This window comes from Pollicipes pollicipes, unplaced genomic scaffold (genome assembly GCF_011947565.3).
Source record: "Pollicipes pollicipes isolate AB1234 unplaced genomic scaffold, Ppol_2.1 Scaffold_2555;HRSCAF=2994_pilon_pilon_pilon, whole genome shotgun sequence".
NCBI classification, from domain to species: Eukaryota; Metazoa; Arthropoda; class Thecostraca; order Pollicipedomorpha; family Pollicipedidae; genus Pollicipes; species Pollicipes pollicipes.
This window is the reverse complement of record NW_023596136.1, coordinates 18,031,723-18,050,848: the sequence shown is the minus strand read 5'-3', so window position 1 is coordinate 18,050,848 and position 19,126 is coordinate 18,031,723. Positions and strand designations below refer to the sequence as shown.

General features: G+C 48.8%; 1 protein-coding gene across 1 annotated transcript in view; it reads left to right on the top strand.

The window, feature by feature from the left end:
• The first annotated feature begins 2,470 nt into the window (after nucleotides 1-2,470).
• The window catches only part of LOC119098654 (uncharacterized), a 122,330-nt gene continuing 105,674 nt past the window's right edge, over nucleotides 2,471-19,126 (top strand). The window contains exon 1 of the mRNA XM_037221637.1: nucleotides 2,471-2,575. The gene's annotated coding sequence lies outside the window, so the exon portion shown is untranslated. The remainder of the gene's footprint in view (nucleotides 2,576-19,126) is intronic.

Below are 19,126 nucleotides of genomic sequence, written 5' to 3'. Positions count from 1 at the left end.
TATTCAGGATCCGGTCCTTTCCAATCCGGGTAGTCCGGATACAATCCGCACGCCAATCCGCTTTTCCCAGATTTCTTAACCCAATCAGGTCGGGTCTGCGTTTCCAAACAAATTCATGAAATGAATCCATGCCAATCCGCTTCCACATTAAGAACATTTGAGAGCTTCAACAGCAAATTTGGTTCATCTGTGTATCCCAAACTGAAGAAAGTTGTTGATTTCCATCGTAGACAGATATGCAGTAAGTTGCCATGCACCAGTGGGTGCTAAGACACTCAGCACAGCTTTTTGCCTGCTAGAAATGCAATCTTGCATGAAGATCAGAACAAACAAGGTCCCTTATATAAGTATCAATACCACAACTATTTTGGTCCCTTATTCACAAGTACCACCGCATCGAAACGGCCAAAATCACTTCTGCTTTCAATAAGCTAAGGGCATGAGTAAAGCATCGAACATTTTCACGCTCCAGGTTAGGTGCAGCATACCTACACATGTTACCACACAATTTCAGCGTCACCCAGTTCACAAGTGCAGGACGACGCTCATCTAGCTCATCATCTGAAGAACTAGAACGACCATCTCACCTCATAGATGATACTTCAGGTGTGTATCAATTCTGGGGCACCCCAAATGATCAGGCAGCCTCGACTGCGACCGTTATTTCGTGATGGATTACCGGCGACTTTCCTGATGGATTACCGGCGACTTTCCTGATGGATTACCGGCGACGTCAACATTATAGTGTATGTGGAGGAAAATTGAAATACCATTGTAACGAAACAAATACCGTCATAACAACCGATGTGCCGTGCACAACTTTTGTGATCTGAATCGAGTGTTTGCTTTAAGTCCGTGTGCTGAGGGAAGCCCACGCCTGAAATATAGATTCGTTTTTCTGGACTTAATCATTGTATTATAAGCACAAGGTAATTCTGATTTTCCTCCACATACGTCATCATGTCGCTCATCCCATGAACATGATCTAATAAACATTATAATACGCTCGTGCGACCGTCCAGTGCCTGCGGCACCTGCTCTTACATCCAGGGGGATGAGCCAGTTGGGTCACTGAATCCTACTGTTAACATGTCGGCTATCACCAAATCTGCATTTTTTGCTCGTGCTGGAAAAATGCAACAAATGTTCACCACGAACACGACGTAATGACAGAATACCCATTGTTTGTGCTGCTATAGCTGTATGCGCTCTGTGTGTGTTGTGTTTGTACTCTATATTACTGCTAATTTGTTTAGAGGATTAACTTCAAATTTCACAGGCGAAATGCACACTCCAGTCTAGCCTTTCAGGGGGACAAGTGGACAGTTTAAAATCATTGATTGAAAAGGCTTTGGAACACATTATTTCCCGATACACACGCCCGCCGGCTGTGTGGTAGCTGTGGTAGAGAATGACGTGCAGCTCAATCGAAACTGTCTCGTCGGACGCTGATATTTTCGCTCTTAAGTTAGATCCCCCATATTCATGTTGAGGAACCCCCATACTTTTCCCGGGCTGAGAGCCCTGTAGGTAAAAAATCAGGGGCCCACTCCATTCTCCTGTAAGGGACTGAATGTTCTTTCCTTCCACGCCCAGGGGCGTCTACCAGCTGTTGTCTGGTTACAAAGCGGCTTAGTCCCTACTCGACTCAGAGACCCGCAGAGGCTTCATGATAAATCGGTCGCTTCCATGAGGGTGACCGGGGAAGCTGGTCCAGGTCGATGCAAAGGCCCTCACTGGTGCAATAGCAGAGAGAGGTCTTGCCAGCACAGAGGGAGGTCCAATAACTGACACAGAGACCCCAGTGCGGGTCCTCGGTCCGCTGACTGAAACACGACGGAGGGCCCCCGGCTTGAAACCTTTCTTTAGTTTCATCGTGGGTCAAAGGGCCCGATCAACGCAAGAGGCCCTTTGACATTCCGGATCCCGTCCCCGTCCCTGTACAGTGAACGTGTCCCTGGCCAACTCGGACTCCGCGCAGACACATGCTATCCTGTAAGGCACCCTGGCCCGCAACCGACTCGGAGGTTTTTCATTGTCTTGTGACCCCGACCTGTGCAGAAGGTTTTCTGACTGGTAATCGCCCGCTCCGGCCATTTCCCTGCGTAGGAAACGGGCTCCCAGGCCGATACGGGCGACCATTCGGTATTGACAGCCTAGCCGACAGAACCATACTTCTTATTCCTTTGCGGCCTTCGGCCAGCTCTTCGGCGCCCTCGGCTTTTGCAGTCCGGCCATTTGTCGTTTGTCCGGAAAGGACCCCCGGACCGCTCGGGACCTGAGGACAGTTTAGGGTCTGGTCAGCCATCTCCCCTCCTCCCCTTCACCGCCGGCTAACCGGAGCACGGGTCGGGCTGGTCCTGGCCAGGCCGACCAGCCCGCACAGGCCTGGTTCGGTTGCCGTCCGCCAGGGGCACTGCTGGCGCGCGGCCGTCGCTGCGCCGCGCGGTGGCATCGGTCAGTGTCGCCGCCGGCACCGGGAGCTGTGTGGTGCTCGTAGGGTTGCGTGCGAGCGAACGCCCGAAGGTCCGTCTGCTGCGCCCGCGTAGGATGAGCCCCGAGCCGCTGTGAACAGGTAAGCAGCCGCACTGGACGTCAATTTTTGTATATGGTGGGTGACGAGTGTCACCTATTCTTAAATCGGCGTGCGCAATTCTTAATTTGAATCGCACGTTTATCAGGAATGCATTTCTCCCACACGAGCAGGTGTGGAAGGCGGGTGAGCTTTCGCTTGAGAGCTGTGCCGAGTATTGGCTCATGCGCGTCTCGTTAGTTAAATCAACTGCATTAGAATATGCGCGATGACGATTATACCAATGGGCTTACACGCCTATAATACGCCCGTACGAAAGATATTCACTCGACCCTGTTTGAAGCGGCCCAGCCTCGTGGGAAATGAATTATAAATGGCTCGACGGCAGAGCACCCGAGGTGTTTATGACCAGGACGTGGGGCTGACGGCAGCCGTGTTAAGTATCCGACATAGATGCGCTGAAGCGGCATAATGACCCTGCTGAATGCACGTGGTAAGTGGCCGTCGGAGTCGCAAAATGGTCGATTATTCCCCGGTCGTTTTTCATTGGACGCATGTCAGGGTGGGTCGTATTTTGCCGTCTCCGGACAGCCGGACTGGGCAGTGTCCGTGCATCGCGGGTGAGTGGTCGTCGGACGCCATCGCGACGAACGCCGCGGCCGTGCTGTCGACTTCGACATCGGGTGCAGGCATCGGCCAAACCGTACCGCACCAGCCGGCTTGCGGCATATGGGGCGCGATCGGGCCCGCTGTCGGCCCGATCGGGCCCGCTTTTTCTCGACATCTAATATGTTCAGCGGTGCGCTGTCGCGGCGCATCCGGCGTCGGCTTCGACTGCAGCTATTCTGACTCACACTCCGTCCTCCGGCGTTACACTCTTCGCGACAGTGCCTTCGCACTAACTCCGGGGGGAGAGGGGAGGGGAGGAAGGCGGTATGCAGGCCAGTTGTCTGTCCAGTCGCTTGGAACGATATCCGTCGTGATAACAACGTGCAAATTTTGGAAGAATGATAGCTGGAAAACAAATGGTCGTATGCAGGAGAAAGGAAACAGGAAAATAACACCCTTGTCAAAACGTGTTTATAACTGAGTACATGTGGAGTAAGTTGGATGGCGTTTGCTTATATGTGAAAAGCAGGCATAAGCCTAAATTTTCATACCCAAAGGCAGGGTTCTTGTTGGGATAGTGAAAAGGGGGAAGGTAACTGAGTGGTAGATGGTATTGTACATGTATGGACAGGTACCTTAACGTGTCCACCGTATCCGTATCCACCGTAACTGAAACACATCCAAAATCCAGGTTTCAAAGGAGTGTCAAACTTTCAAAAGGAGGGGAGCAGGAACACGTGATTGGAGCGTGGCCCATGGCTGCGGCCGTCAGCAGACGGCTCGCTATTGGTGCTCACGGTCTACACAGTCGCACCACCCTCTCGCCGATCACGGGCGTTGGCATGTTTTTTCTTAGATACCTCTCGCTGTACATGCGTGATGGATGGAATGCAACATTCCATGTAAGGCCTTCATGCTCCAGCCCAACTTACCCCCATTCGTGGAAGCGCCTCTGCTTAAAGATGTTCCTTTTTCCTCCTTCAGGTACACAGGCGCGAAGCTTTCGCTATGTGATCCACTCCTGCATTAGCATACTGGCATCGGTTTAGGATCGACAGTTCGAGGCATTATAGTTTGTGGTTTTAAAGTATTTTTATATCCCTTTTCATAATACCTTAATACGGCTTTGTCACCGCATGCATTGATTGGTCATGCCAATGGGGCCTGATGTGTAACGTTTTGGATGCAGATACCAAGGCGTGTCTGGTATGAACGTGTCTAGTATGAACGCGAATTTCGGAACCATAATGCATTTCATGCAGTTTGAAAACTCCTCTTATTCGAGACCTGGAGTCGTCCGTGCCGCGCTTCCTGGTGACCTCTTTCACAGCCAAAATCATTTTGCAACCGGGTTATTCATTGACAGCTTCTTCTGTTGTTACCGCAAGGGAGCGTGCGTAGCGCTGATTTGTCACTATCTGGGTGCGAGCGCCAGTCGCTAGTGGTCGCTCCGAATGCCGGTCCCTGGAACCAGTGGCGAGTCCAGGTGGACGGGGGAGGGGGAGGGGGGGGCAAGGGGCCGTGCCCTCTTGGGCTCTTAAGGGGCGCCATAGACTCCGATGGGACCCATAACCGGCCGAATGGACGTAGTTTGTTAACACGCGCCCGGCCGGTTGATTATCCTCCGCTCCGGTGAGGGATCAGTTTGACCCCCTTGAGTTCTCAGAAACTAAGGAAGATAGAGACACCAAATTCACAGGGTGTGCTGGTCTTTACGTGGACTCACATGTGCCAAAATTGAAAGTGTCTAGGTCGTGGCATTCGGATCAAGTAGGGTCGAACAATGTCAAATTCCAGGATTGTGACCGAAGTCCCCCAGAACCTAGATATTTGTTTTAAACAAAAGATCACTGGCGCTCATTTTTGACCTTTTGAACGTCATGGTGACCAAAATAATAAAATAATGCCTTGGGTTTTGCATTTGAATAAGCGTCAAATATTATGCTAGGCAGTATGCGCCAAATTAAATGTTGACCTGGGTCATTTTTGGCCTGTGACCCATTCCGCCCTATAAGAAGTCCATGGTGGAAGATTTATAATGTGGTTCCTTCCATCGATAAACTGGAAAAGAACGTCAGAAGCTGCTCCATACAGCAAGCTTCGAGTAATAAAACGGGTTGGATTGACCTTGGTAGGAGCTTTATACCTGACCCTAGGTCACTGGAATTTGTTCATGCGATTGGCGTGTTGCCTAAAATACTATCACAGAGGTGTATGATGTCTAACATTCTATTGTTGCATGCGATGGAACGATTCGCTAGACATTGCCTTCGCTGGATCCGTAACCTGAATTTGACCTACCGTAGGTCAGTGACCATAGAGGGTACTTATAATTTCCCACCAAAGAATTCGTTATTCAGTTGTCTACAGCTATGCAAAATGTAGCGTGATTACACCGCGCCGTTTTGAAACCATCGCAGAAAACCTTCGGGGGTCAAATTGATCCCCATCCGAGCGCCTATCAACACAAAGCGCAACAACATTGACGTATTCGGACCTCCAGGCGATGAAGAACAGTGTCATGCGGAAGTGGAGGGCCGATGAGCAGTCACAAATAATCCTTCGCTGATTGAGAGGGCGGTGGTTGGAAATATTTTAAAGCTCATTGTTCTGTCCAGAGACCTTGCCGGGCCGTAAACGTCCACTTGCGGTGTTAGGCCGATCGCTGAGGAGCCTCCCACGTTGCCCCTGACTACCATGCGTTATCGGCTAGCATGCCGGGGCTCTCTTGATCGATCAGGAGTCCTCCACGTATCATTTCCATTCGCCCGAGGGGCTCCAAACGCCATTGCCGGGTCCCGTATGTTAACTTGCCGGGTAACCGTTGGGTCTCAGGCTCTCTCCACTTGCTCGAAGGGACTTGCGCCACTGCTGGGGCCAATGCACCGAGGCTCTCGATGTTCAGGAATCCTTCGTATTGGCCTTGGGCCATTTCCCTTTGATTTCATTTGCGGATGACCCTTCGCTCCTCTCGGGCCCTTATTGCTAACTTGCCCGGGCACTTTTGATCGTCCAGGGGCCCGCCGCAATGGTCCTAGGTACTTAACATTTGTTTGGAGGACCCTGCGCTGCTGTCCAGAGCCCCATACATGTATCTGCCAAGGTACTCGATCGCTCAAGGACATTTATTCGTGTACACTGGTCTGTGGTTCTTCCCATTTGATCGGAGGGCCATGCACCCTAGCTGGGGCCCTATATGCTAACATGCCGGGGCGCCCCCGGCTGGTCTTGGGTTTCCCATTTCATCAAAATATTTATCGGCCGAGACACATTTGAACAGTCCGGGTCCCTTCACCTTGGTCGTAGGCTCGTACGGTGAAGTGAGGACCTTACCCTGTTGCCGGAAGCCCCGCATGTGCTCGCGAGCGCCAGTGTGTTTCGCCTGCTCGTGTGTACGGGCCTGTCCAAATAGATTCATGAACACCAGCCCGAGGTCTGCACGATGGCAATCTCGTGGCGCCTAAGCCTTAGAGCAGCAGTTGGATATGCTCTAATGACTTTTTTACGCGCAATTGCCTATGATACTTTTACGCGCCGTCGTCGTCGTTTGTCATTTCCGTTGATTAGTTGGTTTCAGACTCGCACTTGTGTACTGCATTTTTGGTGCATCTTGAATGCTGGGGCATTTTATACTCCTTCATTAAATCCAAAACAAATGCATTATATTGGGAATGAGCCATCAGCTGATCACATCGGCCAGTCGACCAGCCGCCGGAAACCGGCCAGCTATTACCAACCTTGGAATCAAATGTGCTTGCTTCTGATGGAATTTAGTGGCAAATTCAAGATTTTTTAGCCATGAATAGCTTAGCTTCAAAACGACAAGGTCCACCATCATCTGAAAAAAATGAAGGCGCTCTAGAGATGTCCATATGTGCCATCTCTAGTTTTCTAGGATTGTGATCACGAAATTGCTTCCCGTATAAAAAGCATGCATACCAATTTTACATTTGAACCGTAAAAATCCGACCTTTCTCTTGAGGAACCCAAATATCAGGGCGCCCACAATGTTGCGTGGCCCCTCTGACGAATCCTGGATCCATCACTGCCTGGACCCGCCGTTGCACGCGCCATTTAGCAGATTTTTTGGCAAAATACACAGACAAGGTTTTTAGGAGAAGTCAGAAAGCTTCATTTACCAGCCCCACGCCATTCTTGTAAAACCAGCGAAAAGTTGAAGGGGCTACCCTGCAGTCCCTCCAGCTTTTTCGCTGATTTCGCAGCCGCTACGGAATCCGTCCCACCTGTTCGGAATAAAGGGAATGGATGTACCGAACAAATGATTTTGAGTCATACGTGTGTGGGAAGGTGAAACACACTCTGATCCATATTTTCCCAGTCATTTTCAGTTTTGCTGAAATTTTCGACAAGTTTGGCCTGATAGGGGCCACAATGGTAGGCGTTTCTTTCGTGTTTCCGTAGTAACGCTGGTTTTCCCTGAAGGTAAAAAAATAACATAAGTCCCAATGGTTTACGGACTTTGGTATTTCTTGGGGTTGGAAACTTTTCTATGGAGTGCTGAGAAAGTGAAAATAAAATGATGATTACTGGTCTTGGTCTATTTAAACGCAATGTTTTGCACGTCTATGAGGTTTTTAACTGATGTAGCCAGTTTGGTCCCTGAGGAGACATTCTCAATCTGAACCTAGCTGGGGTCTAAAACGCTCAAGTTCTTGAATATACATGCAGTGTGTGGTCTGGTTATCAGTATTCCGATAATGCTACATGACCGGCAATCGTCGCGTGGTCAGAAATGACAGGCGCTGACCACTAACCGCAGGTACCCATCCCCTGATGCCGGTCCGTGACGGGCTGAATGGCGCGGCATTTGTTGCATGACGCAGCGGCGTCGAATATGTCCTTTTGAAAACAATTGTCATGATTCCAGATCCTGTTGCCAAAAAGGATGCAGGCTGGTGGTTATGGTTCGTCCAATGTCCACTGTTAAGTTGTGTTTTATTCCTTTCGCATAGCCCCGAAGATTTAAGCACTTTCGGTAAGTCAACTCACTATTTTTGACGCAAGTTTTCGCTCAGATGTGTTGGGAATACAATGATCGGAGTGGCCTAGAATACCCATGTTGATATTCATATTCTTAGATATTCATATTATCTGTGTATAGCGATGCATTTTGAACGAGGCGAGAAGTCTGTCATCTTGAGCTGAAATGCAATCCTGTGAACCCTTAGGAATATCCTTTACCCTTGTTGGAATTTTGTGTCATTGCTAACACTATTCATTTTGAGCCAGGATGGACTGTAAGGCATTGCCTGTCCAGCATGTCTTTTGCGTTTTGCAGCAAGATATCGGCGCATAGATGTGACACAGACGTGCATGCGAGAATTTCGTAATAAACACGTGGGTATTACAGCCCATTGTGCGAATAACAGCAGGCCAGCGGATATAAATTAGATATATAAGCACACAACACATAAAGCATGCATTCGCATGCAGCCACAAATCTGAGAAGTGCTTCCGCGGACAGGTGGGTTCCTGTAATTCCATTGGCCTGGCATGTCCCTGTACTTCCGTCTCCAGGCGGGCTCCTGTATTTCCGTCTCCGGCGGGTTCCTGTACTTCCGTCTCCAGGCGGGCTCCTGTATTTCCGTCTCCGGCGGGTTCCTGTACTTCCCTCTCCAGGCGGACTCCTGTACTTCCGTCTCCGGCGGGTTCCTGTACTTCCCTCTCCAGGCGGACTCCTGTACTTCCGTCTCCAGGAGAGCTCCTGTAAATCCGTTTCCAGGCGGGCTCCTGCATGGATAGCGTCCCAGCGCGTGCCCAAAACTCCGAGGTCGTTTTCTCCCAAATGGGCTCCAGTCCACGATTCTACTGGGCTAATTGTTGTGTGCTTATACATTGCGGTGGATTCCAGCATAACTGCTCACAACGTATTTGAAAACAGCTGCTCCTACATCGATTAACTGCATTCAAATTATCCAGTGGAGCAAACACGCAAACACCTCAACAAGCAAATTAGCCCTCGGGGCGCTGACAACAGGCTCAGCTGGGCAAGGCTATAGACCCAAGCGTTAGTTTTCCCTCCACGCACAGTCTGCCGCTTATCTCTCCCACTGAGCTTAGCCCTCCGTTTTCCAAAGAATGTGTGGAGGTGGCCATGTTCGCGTCTCGGGCTCCTGTGGGCCGCCAGCGGAGCGAACGCTGAGGTCAGCCGGTGATACGGCCGCCGACAGGCGCAGGCCCTCCCTTCAGCAGGCCGGGCTGGTGTGCCGTTCAGCCGATAGTGAGCCGTGTCCTGTCAGCTGCGTCCTTTCCTGTCACCCTGCCTGCGTGGTGAGCAAGCAGCCAGCTGGGCGGCTGCTGATTTGTGCGAGCAACTGTAGATGGGCTCTGGTGTTCGTACAGACGTATGTTCCGAACAGCATTAAAGGGGCCCGTTCAGTCACTGAACCCTTCCATTCCGCACACGCTGGCCAGGACTGCAGCTTCCTTAGCTGTCAGTGATGTCGTATCATGGTTCTCTCTCCACGGCTGGCAGAAAATGACCACAGAGCCTGACATGACACATGCAAGCAAGCTCATCACTTTGGGGAGTGGACCTGCTATTTTAAGAGATCGGCTGGTACTTCTTAGTGAGATGACAAACTGCAGGTCCCCATATTCTGAAGCACCACTTTTACAATTGCCGCGGGCGAGGACGTAACTTTAACACTAGCAGATTCCATTATTTAACTCTGCCAATACACTATATAATACGAGCATGCACCGGGTGCAACCGGAGCTACTTAATATAAGTATGCACCCCGTGCACGGGAGCGCTCAAATCCCGCACCGTGCAACCGTGCAAAGGTGCTGCTGTCGTTAGGCTAGATAGTAAAGGTGTCCGGAATGTGATGTACGGCTGCAACAGTACGTTTGGCTTTAATGTGTTACGTTATTACCAGTGCTTCGAAATGTTATATGTTTTTACATGTACTTATGTTGAAATGGACGTGGAAAGGCAGTACGTTGTAAATACCCTCCAGATATTTGCTTCTTTATATAGCTGACAAGGTTCAACGTCTGGCTGCATGCCTATGGGGTCTGCCGCGAGCTCCGTTAACGGAATATCAGGACCGGCTGTGTACGCGACTAATGTGACATCAGTCCGGAGGTTTCTCTGGCCCCTGTAGGCGACCTAGGTCTCGCACGTCCGTACCCAGCGGTAGCTGCGAACCTTCGCAGCCAAAGGGTGACGTGCCTGTCCCGCTATACACAGACACCCGATATGTATCGCTCCCGCTATACACAGAGACCCGATACGTGCCGGTGCCGCTATATACAGGGAGCATATGTGGGTCGAAACATTGCAGACTTGCCGCATGCATGCACAGGCTCTCCGCAGGACATGATTAGGATCCAGATGCAACCATTCAAGGCTAGCCAAACAGTGTCATGTTCCAGATAGCGGCAGCTTGTAGCTTTAACTCGCACCTGCACCAAAGTAGTTTTCTGCGTGGACCTAAGCGTCCACTGCAAGCGCGCCAATTTAGAAACAAATCGGTGGTAGGGTGGTTGTGGCGTGATGTCCCTCGACCGTTCACAGTTTGTTGTAACAGACAGCTTAATATAACGCAGACAGTTGGTACATACTTCTGAAGATAGACTGACGATTGGGTAAGCGCACAGGTCATCAGTATCTGGAAGTTGGTTATGGCTCTTGGGAAGTGGAAACACGCAATTTGATATCACGGTTTGTAGTGAGAACAAAATATTCCTGGTGAATTTGCAATGAATACAACTAGCATTACAGAACTGTTCTATAGCCGAAGTTGACAGCAAATACCAGACACTAGCTGGTCTCAGCGATTGCCCAAACAGATACCCCGTTTATATGAGTCGAAAAAGCACGGCTTGGGCCAAGTACAATTTAGCCCCTCCATCTATCTTCGTATCTACTACTGTCTGCTACCTGCTGCACCTGCGCGAAGTGCTCGCTATCAGTTGTGATTCAGTATGCCGTTTTTGTCGCACTTGCGCCAGAAATGCAAAAGTTACGCAAAAGATCCGCACATGTGCAGGCTAACACGCTTGACGCTGATCGTAAACTTACGATTTATTTTGCAATTGGCTCATGTAAAGTGTCGACTTAACGCCACTTTTTCGAACGATTCGAATCGTAAATTTACGACTGTAGTTCATCGGCTCATGTAAACTGAGTAAGGGTGTGAAATCAACTGCCTATATCTTTGAAAGCTCCCAGCTTGCCACGTGTGATGACAAATTTTGCTCTACTATTTTAGTATAGGTTATATTCACACATACTGTACTCTGAAACTAGGGAGCTGGTAAAAACCGATATTGTAAAGTCCTGTACACCTACTGCGTAGTTAATCAGAGCATATCATGAAGATGCTGTGTTTTAAATGTTATGCAAGCCACTATGGTACCAATAAGAGCACCTAGTACGTAGTCGGTAGTCCAGCTATCCACCAGCCAAGGAAGTATCTATTTCACTTGACGAATAGATGTGGGTAAAACATGATATCCACCAAAGGTCCTACTGACATACCTTTTCATGCAGGATCAGGAGTAAATTTGCCTTTTCAGTTGGAGGAGGAAGCCCCAACCCCAAACAACTTTGGAATGAAAATATTGATGGAAGGTTTGGAAAGGAAAATAAGATATGAAAGTATAACTTGACAAATAGATGCAAGGGCAACATGATATCCACCCAGTCCCCTACTGGTTTCCTATTTCGTCTAGGTCCCGGGGGTAAAGTTTCCAATTCAGTTGGAGGAAGAAGCTCCAGCCCCAAACAACTTTTATGGGAAACTTTGAAAATCAAAATAGAAAATATTCTTATAGTTCGTGGTAAGCCTAACAATTTTATCTGATTAGCTCCCCCTGCAATGCAAACTTAATATCAGTCAATGCACTAGATATTCATTAGTTATTCTTGTGCCTTAGCTTACCTCTGTGGGCACTAGCATAACAGTGCTTATTGTTCATGCTTGGAACACTCAGTTTACATCAAGTGCTAGTTTGTTGTTTTTCCGCCAGCTGACTTTGTAATGTGTGGCCATTTGTGCTACCACTTTTATATGAGATGTATGAAAATTGTTGTCCCTTCGGTTCATGCATGCATTTTTATTCTGAAAACATTTTAGCAAGGTTCTCAAACAGAAATGTACAGATAACACACTTTGGCGTCACACTTCTTGGATGGAGTGAACTTGTTGCAAAAATCACACATGTAGGTTGACTTGTCAGCTTCGTCTGTCAATGCACTCAATATTATTGGACGATTTTAAGTGCCTTAGGTTATCTGTCTGCACTGTAATGGCAAGGAGTTGAATTTTTCCTGCTTGGGACATCTTCCTTTCACAATACATGGTGTATGTGACATGGCAGCGAGCTGTCTGTATAATGCCAATAAAGTTAATTGTATGGGAGAGTGAGTGGGCTGAACTTGAGAGCCCCATGCGAATCTTTGAATCCAGTGGGACTACATAAATTATAGCTCTTCCGCATGCTGTTCAGGGTTTTGACAAAAGACGAATCGGGCAAGAATGCAAACTTGAATACCTGTGTACCGAGACAATACAATCTAGCTTTGCTGCCAGTGATCGACACGGTCAATAGCTATTGTTGGTGATAGTTCTGCACCTGCAGTGATAAAAAAGGTCATCAGTATGCATTAGCAAATTTTTAGTACCAACACATCACAAAATTTAACAAGGCGTTTCAGCCCTTCATTATTTTCGCGTCTTCCGCCTCCCACTGGTACTTATCTGGCTCTCACATAGATTCATCCCAAAGTGGCCCAGTTGTATCCGCAGTTCACACCGCTGGTACTACATGAGATTCACACTTGGCATCAAATAAGATGAAATTGTCAAATTGTTGTGAAAAATTATTGTCACAACGAATAGGTGAACACATTTTAGCACTTGCTTGGATCACAGTAACGCAGGACTGTACATTTTCAGGATTTCTGTGCTGATTAACTTCCAGCGTGCTCAGGGTCTGCAATCCTGGATTTCAAGGCCTTTCTTTCTAACGAAGGCAAATTCTACGCAGTCGCGACTTTTTTTGATTAGGCGAAAACGTGTCGTTATTTTTTCCGCGATGTTATGTGATGTTAATTGTCGCCGGTAAAATAAAGAGACTTTTCACCAAAGCGATGGCCTATGTTGAACAGCCTGTGGAATCAGTGGGATGTCATCCGCATCGTGTAACACTACGCAACGCACGTACACCAAATTGGATGGCATCAGTGGAGTAGAAGCTCCTCATTTAGTCAGCTGACTGCTGTGATGCCCATTAGTTTGAATGGTGGGTATGTTTTTTGGTGGTGTGCGGGCGGCGATTCCCGGTTGGACTCTGAATAAATGGTCCACAGTTTTGGCATGCGAACACTATTCTGGAATGGAGATTGAATTTTGGAACAGTTAAGCTTAATCATAATTTTATGTTTTTCTGTGGGGGTATACACAGCTCGGAGTCATATATCATGTGGCGTTTGTAGCGCATCGCGTATCGCGGTTGCTAGGCGTTTCATAACCTTGGGTTGTCATGACCACGGCTATTCTAAGGGATTTCTTTTTCATTTCTTCCTTAGTGATTGGTAGCATTTATAGAGCTCGACCTGTAGAATATTAAATTATAGGTCGATCCTAAGAGGAATGACAACCAAAATATACCCACCATTTAGACTAATGGGGTGTGTGACTGCACTAAATGTGCAGTTTCCTCTCCGCCGATGTGATCAAATGTGCTGTAATTAATGCCATGCAAGCTTTGGCTTTAAACTGTCTCTATTCTCACTCCAGTTCGATGTTGCCACTTTTTCAGACCGGGTAGTTCTACGCCATTAGATAACCTTGTATGGAGTCATGATTTTCCGCGTAGTTTTATTTCGTCTCGGATGTGCTAGTAACTGTCACACTAACTGGTAGTTTCCGCTCATCTGATTGGTAGAATTCTTTTCCTAACAGAGCAGTGTTCGCTCCCGTACAGCGCACACGGCCATCGATGCCACAGATGATAACAATAGCGTTTTTGCATTGCCGCCGATAGCAATAGCTTTATCGAACTACCTGCAGGGACGTCTTTTTTGGTGAACTGAAAAGACTAGCCACTCGCCCTTTAAGTCTGAGTGCCTCTTCTAACAATAAAGAAAAAGAGCCATCGCCGCCAATGAACCGACGACCCACGGCCCACTCGTCCAATCTGCTAGCTGAGCCGAGCCACGCGGCCGCCGCCACTCCGGGTCACGCTGATATCCGTCCCCAGCTGGCGGCGAGCGCCTGACCCGCCGGCGCCATTCACTCACTCCGCAGCTCCCGCGACCTCTGGACGTTTTTAGGTTAATCGTTTGGTTTGAAGAATAAATATTGCGTAAGGTGTTGCTATCTGATTTCATTTTACAATTTTTAAAGTCAGTAATTTGTGTGTGTGTGGGGGGGGGGGAGGGGGGGGGGGGGCGATAACCGGTAATGCCTGGGGCGCTCCTCTGCTTACGTTTGTGGTTCTCCGTTACCGGAATTTAGAGGGAGCTCTCTGCTCTGGCTTCGGGGATCTGTGGCTTAGTATGGAGCTCATTCGGACTCCTGCCTTCGGGTTCGGCGCACTCCTCTTTGGGCGGTTTTGTACGTCTCTCGATTTGAAACTAAGACGCCTCTTTACAGGGCTCGGGGGCTTTACCTGTTTTGGGGTTCGGGGTGCCGTCTATCTATAGGCTTTGTGGCACTCCCTTACTTCGGCTGAGGAAGCCCTTCTGCTTGTATGTTTGGGTGCTCCTCTGACAAGGCGCCACCTTTCTGGGGTCTGGAGTGCCCCTCCACCAAGTCTTGAGTTAGTTCTGTCTAAGGTTAGGGTAGAACCTCGCCCAATTTTGGGGGAGACACCACTCTACGTGGGATGAAGACTCTTCCATCGAGGTGTAGGGCGCCTCTCCAGCTGAGCTTAGTGTGTTCCATTAACGTGGGCTTCGGGTCGCCGCATAAGTTTTTACTCCCTCTTTCGGCTTCCCGTAACAGGGGCGCCCTAATCGGACAAAAGGGGACCGACATGCTCTTTGGCGCCATAACACCCTTGGCACCGCATGGCCTAATGGTCGACTGGTTGGCACCATGGAATTCCATATGAGAGCCTTGTGTTCGAATCCCAGTCGTCTCATGACCTCTGGGCGTTGACATTGCCAATACAGCCCCTGGCGCTTCACAAGAAGGTGCGTGACGCCCTCTTTCCCTAAAATGTCTTGTTCAGACGGGATATGTTGTTCCGACGTAGTTTAAACGCAATTCCCGTGCAGTATATCCTCCTCAGTCGTTTCCGAGCTCCTGAATGAATTATGCGTGTCCCGTCGAACACTTCACCCCACGCAATCGGGCGAAAGGGAGACCGCTCCGAGCAGGCGCCTCTCAAGCAGCGCCGCCGTTGCTGCCGAACCTGTGCTTCGGTGGCGTGGGAGGCGGCTCCGCGCTGCGCCTCTCGAGCGGCGCCGCCGTCGCCGCTGGGCCTGTGCTCCGGTCACGTGGGAGACCGCTCCGAGCGGCGCCTCTCGAGCGGCGCGGCCGCCGCCGCTGGACCTGTGCCTCGGTCGCGTGGGGCTCGTCCAGGAGCGAGACCCCAGCCCCGCTGAGGTGTTTGTTTAGATGAGCTGGTCGTCGACGTGTGCGTGTGGGATGTGTCACGCGAGCGTTTGCTGGGTTCAGATCGGCTGGCTCAAGCCCTGAAGGCCCAATTGGGAGAGAGGAAGCCAGCTCGGAGTGGAAATCTTGAGGTGGTTCGATTTCAACCATACTTTCACGCAGCGCCTCGACGAAAGACACTGGGTTGTGCGGAGTGGGAACAGCGTGCATATATTCTGAATGAGGACGTTAGTCTGATGAAAGAGTGACATCGCTTAAAGTTGTATATTTCCTGAGGAAAAAGTGACACAATTGAAACATAAATCGACGAAATATGGTATTTGTGTTTGGTTGAAAGCCGTCCACGATGTGTTCTTTCAGTTCTTCGGCTCGTTAAACTTTCGGTAAATTGGGTTCGACACAACACAATGACGTCAGCTACCATAACTACGCACGAAGTCCTGCGATGGATCTAATAAACGTGCTAATTCTAAACTAAACAATATGCCAAAACCATAGGAGGAAAACGAAGACAAATACAACCAAACTGTATGGGCATGGTGTTCTCATTGACACGCAAGAATCATATGCATATGGACGTATCATAACCGAGTTCAGCAGTATGGCCCCGAAACCAAAACTCACGACCCAACATTGACGTTTTGAAATGTAATTTCTCGATTCCTAACATATAAAGACATGGTGGTAGTCGGAGCCAGACGATTCCCAGCTGCCACGACACGATAAGGAAAAGCTCCAGAGACGCTTGGTGCCTTCCAGTCGGCACCTGGACAGGTGGAAAAAGGGGAAGGCGCGTTTTCTTTTGTGAAACAGGGGAGTGCGTCTCAGGGGAGTGCGGCTGTTACAGACACTTGACAGCTGGGGGCGACTCTTCGCTTCTGAGCGTTCGAAATACTTCTAGCACGCCCCGCTCCTTCACAAAGTCATCAGTCCCGGGTCAGCCCAGAGACTCAAGACTCGGTGCTTTATATTGGGCGCGTTTAAAGGGCGTTCCACATCGGCATGGGGTTTTGAACTGAAATTGTCATATTGAAGACCTTTCGATGCTGCTCACGGCCCTGCTCACCCTTTCTAAGACTTTGGCTCCTGAGCTCAAAGGCCGCAAAGATGTGGGAGAGTAATTATGGGAGAGTATTTCAAGGTTTCCTTGGAATGCGTGACGTCACAACAACTTCATTTAAATCCTATCATTCCTTTATCCATGCGCCGTTCAAGGCTAAAAAAAAAATGTAGCTGTCGAATCGCCCACGCGTGACGTTCGCAAGCGCGCTTTCTAGACATAACGACATTCGATTGAATCTCAGTCAGTGTCGTGCAAGGCACGGTGACGCAATCAAACAATGATGTATTGAGGGACACATTTACCACATGGAAGAATTGTGTTGTTTATAGCAGTATTTTCCTCCTAAAAGTACAAGGACAGTTGTAAAAGAACCTTTTTCATCATATTTGATGCTTGATTCAAATATCTTCGAATCTGGAACATTCTCTTTAATACCTGAGACTATCCCGGCAGCAAAATGTATAACTTCTTGAATCATATACACCTGGGGATGGGTCACGGGATCATTTCGAGATCATTAGGCGCAACGTAAAGCCTGAAGCTTCTCAGCGGGATCAGTATCCAGACGCATTTGTGCACGCCTCTGGCTCTCGCGGAGGAAGGGAATCTCAGCGGGGTAAGTATCCAGACGCATCTGTGCACGCCTCTGGCTCTCGCGGAGGAAGGGAATCTGCGGGTAAGTACGGATGTGTACGCCTCTGCTCCCGAGCGGAGGGCCGGTCTCGCGGGAAGGATCATACGCATTTGTGCACGGGGGGCCCTGTGCTCTGGCTCTCGCGGAGGAAGGGAATGCTCCGTAAAGGTGTGATACCCTCTTCATATTTCTTAAGTGGAAATCACAAAGTTTCTTCAGCGATGGTTTGAAGAGTGATGTGATGTGATGTGATGTGACGGTGTGATGTAAGGCAGTGTTTGTTCTCATAACATAAATCAAAACAAACATCACTTCGCATAACATTCATGACCATGAAGTGGAAATCACAAAGCTTCTTGAGTGATATTTGGAAAAAAGTGATGTGATGTGGTGTGAAGTGATAATGTGATGTGATTATGTGATGTGAAAGGATAATGTGATATGAAGTGATGCTTGTTTCCATACTTCTATGAGAACAGTGTCGGCTTTGTCTTTGTTCACTTTCAGAGTTTTCGCCAAACTAAGCCTGAAGTTTGCAAGTTGACATTTCGAGACGTTTTAGTGCGTCGAGACTCTGCTCGTTGTGGGAGAGTGGTCTGGGAGCTTGGTGTCATCTGCGTATGAGATGAGGTGTTTATGTGACAGGTGAAGTCGTTTGTAAAAAGGACGAATGATAGCGGAACGACTGCAGATGCCTGGGCCACTCCGTGTGTTAACGACTACGGATCCCTGGGCCACTCCGTGGTTAGCGATAGGGTTGTCAGTCCTCCACGCACGACCTACCTCCGACCACTGAGAAAACTTGAACCAATCGGGAGCTATGTCGTGCTACTGAAACTTTGTTATAAAGCGATCATAATCAACGCTGTCAAAGGTTTGGCTAGGTCGACAATTGCCATCGAAATTATCTCTCCGCTGTCGGCAGTCCTCACCAGCTGTCCAACAGTATCGAGAAGAGCGTCCTCAGTAGAGTGACTTTGTCGGTAGACATATCGAGCGAGGCTGATAATGCCATTACAGTGGCGGTAAGTGCCCATGTGATTGCAAAAGACTTTTTCAAGAATTTTAGAGAGCACGCTTAAACCGAGTGTTCCACATTTGTAAGGGGTTGCGAACTGAAATAGTCATTTCGAAGAACATTCGGTGCAGTTCGCAGAACAGCCCTGATCAAATCCAATAAACCAGTAGTTTCTTAGCTACACGTCCGCGAACAAGTGCAAACTATTTTGTGAATCAATTGAAACGTCGTTCAGGCATGTATGGCTCCACAGCAACGCCATTGAAACGCTACCATCCCGTAGACCATGCGACGCTCAAGGGTAAGGATAATATTATTGTCGGGCCGTTCAGGTGTAGCGTCCGTGAGTACGATTTCCAAAGATTGTAGTTGGCTCTCCATCAATATTGAACAATTTGAGCAAGCTTCGATCACATTTCGCATTTAATGCTACAAAGCGCAAGAAGGTGGACATGATTGCTAGATATTACGGCAATACGGCTTGTAACAGAATGACTTAAAGGGAGCGCTTCACTTTTGAATATATGGAAGCAAGCATCAGGTATGATAAAAAAGCTCACTTATGTCTATTTGTATACTTTTGGGTGGAAAGGACTGCTCTACACAACACAATTTCTCTATTCAGCGGACACAGTCCTCAATGCGTCATGTTTTGATTGCGTCATCGTTCGTT